We start from the raw sequence: 2621 nt of genomic DNA, 5'->3' as shown, positions 1-2621 counted from the left end.
ATAGAAAAGTCACCTGTATGACAAATGTTTCCACCCATGGAGTAGCTCTAGCAGCACACCTGAAATATGATCTGCAAAAGTGATATATAAATACACAGTTATTATGTTAAGTGAATTAGCACTCATGGGAAGCATATATGCTACATATTAAAGTAAATGAAATAAATGTCATCCAGCAAGTAACATCAAAAACATTGGCTGAATGATTTCAATATGTCTGGTTGAAGTTTGTTTTCTTTGTGTTCATTTTAACCTATAAATTTCAGAACAAACTTGCCTATTACTGATTTTTTTTTCACATACAATGACAGAAGTAAAAATATTTATTTTATCTTAAAAATCTGGTCCCACAAAAAGGCCAACACTTTTTTTGGTTCATGGTCTTGACCCTTGAAAAAAGAAATCTTTCAACTGAGAGGTAAGTTGATAAAAGGAATTTCAGAGGTGCGTTCCGATTTCTTACAAGCCAGTAATTCAAGCAACCCTGGACTTCTAGTTTACTGAGCTCCTTCGGCTAGTCATTCACAGTCTCTGAAGGAGAAAAGAAAGAAGTTGTTTGCAGATAAGGCACTTTAGAAACCACCAGAGAGAAACCCGTCTGCCAGGAGCTGCGCTGTGAATCGGTGAGCCCAGAGGGTCGCGAGCTGACAGGAGTGCTGGCTCCCACAGCTCCATGCCGACAGCTTCTACCTTCCTGCCCCAACACGATTCCAGCCGGCTTCCAGCACCCGCCTTGGCTCTGTGTTGCCTAACTGGCCTAGAATACATGGAAACCAGACAACTGGCCAGAGATGAACACTGCTGCCTGCAGCTCAGGGCAGCTGCTGACAGTGAGGAATGCCTTCAGAGACACCGCTGGAGCACACTGAGGGAGAAGTTCTTTTTGCAAAGATGAGTTAGTGAGGATCAGCACATTAGCAAAGCAAAACATTTAAACATTTTTAAAAGCTGCTTAATCCTTCCAATTTCCCTCCTGGTTGTAAGTTCAAGCTATAGCCTCTAAACCTGATAAAAATCAGGAAGGAACCTCTCCTCTGTAGGACAGATGGACTGAAGTGGCTACAGCCAGGGTGGGTAAAGAAAGCCCCCCACTGAACAGTGATCACTTGATGCCTGCAGACCCTAGAAGGGCTGATCTGAATCCAGGCAGCAAACTCACCCCATTATTTTGCTTTGGGGGCTTGTGTTTAATACGTGTCATTGCCATAGAAGAAGTCTCAGAGTCTGTCTCATGTCAAGAGGACAGATGGGGACAGGGATCCCGGAGCTTTTCTTCTGTGTACTGGTTGCATGCTTGAATTCCAGGAAACAGTGTGACAAGATGCCAATTTACTGCCAAACATGCCCAGTTTGTCAACAGAGCCAGGCAAGGAGAGAGGAGAGATTCATGCTGCAAACACAGGCCAGTTGAGGAATGCTTCGCCCTCCTTCCTTTGGCCCAGATGAGGGAGCTCCTTCCCAGAAGTCCCATGAGGAAAAATTGTGCTCAGGTCAGAACTGGACCCAGCCTGGTTGGGTCTGGCTGGAAGTTGATCCTGTAGATTTGGTAAAGTCTCCCCAGATGGCAGCGGTGGCAGGCTTGGGCTGTGGCCAGGGTACAGAAGCACCTCCTGAAGTGGGAGCAACTGCTGGCTGGAGGAGGGATCCCCCCACCGACAACTGCTCCCCAGGGGCAGGGATGAGGGTGGAGGTTTTGCCCCCTGGGGCAGGGGGAAGCAAGCTCAACCCTCCTGTGCTGGCAGGCCGGGCTCCGGGATTCCGGCTGCTCCTTCCTTCTTCATGTTTGCAATGTTGAGCTTGATGGCCTGGCCCTCCTTGAAGCCCAGGTCCAAGTTGGGGCTTTGGTCTGGGTTCTGGGCTTGTTTTGCAAATTCACACTGCTCTTTCACCCACTTGAAATGATCCTGCAATGCAACATTGAAGTCGAAGGCATCACCTCGGTCCCCGAAGCCAATTCCAATAAACGCCCGTTGCCCGTTTCCATCTTCAATGCAGATCACGAGGTACCTGCTGGAATCCGCCACGCTCTCCATAGCCGTGCCAGGAAACTGATCCACTGGGGCCTGAGCAAAGAGCTCCCCTGAGGTCCTGTCCTCCAGCTTGATGTAGGCCATCTGCTCCTTTGCAGTGAACCTCGGCCGGCCACTCCATGATGGCTGGTCAAGCTGCCACTCCGTGGCCCTGTAGCCACGGTTGGTAGCCTGCGGAGGGATGCGGTGGACGGGGACGTCAGGCTTGACACACAGCACCGACTCGAACCTGCTCTCCTCCATCGCGACGCGGGGAGCCCACCCGTCTATTACTGATTTTATGGGCATTGTAAGTTGGTTATTTAAGGACATTAAAAATACTCTTTAACGGTATCTCCTCTTTATTTTTTACTGTGAAGCTGTGTTAATTTCAGAGAAGTTAACATTACCAAGGAAAAAATTATTTTAATTAATATGACGTAAACATTATGTGTAGGTAAGTTATATATCTATATGTGTGTTTGTGTACTGTTTTTATGTACATACAGATATGTATGTACATATATATGTATGCATGTGTATATATATATCTATTATATGTAGATATATAATGTTAACTCTAGCCTTATAAACCCTTTTAAATTAAATTTC

The 2621-nt window shown here is 46.6% G+C and overlaps 1 pseudogene across 1 annotated transcript; it reads right to left on the bottom strand.

Moving 5' to 3' along the window:
• Positions 1–1166: 1166 nt before the first annotated feature.
• On the bottom strand, positions 1167–2292 carry LOC116550940 (annotated as a pseudogene). Its single transcript, XR_004268630.1, has one exon. The product of XR_004268630.1 is annotated as an adaptin ear-binding coat-associated protein 2 pseudogene (transcript).
• Between the last annotated feature and the right edge of the window lie 329 nt (positions 2293–2621).

This window comes from Sapajus apella, unplaced genomic scaffold (genome assembly GCF_009761245.1).
Source record: "Sapajus apella isolate SASKATOON/1434 unplaced genomic scaffold, GSC_monkey_1.0 scaffold8, whole genome shotgun sequence".
In the NCBI taxonomy this organism is placed as follows: domain Eukaryota; kingdom Metazoa; phylum Chordata; class Mammalia; order Primates; family Cebidae; genus Sapajus; species Sapajus apella.
The sequence above is the reverse complement of the archived record's forward strand: the minus strand, read 5'-3'. Positions and strand labels throughout refer to the sequence as shown.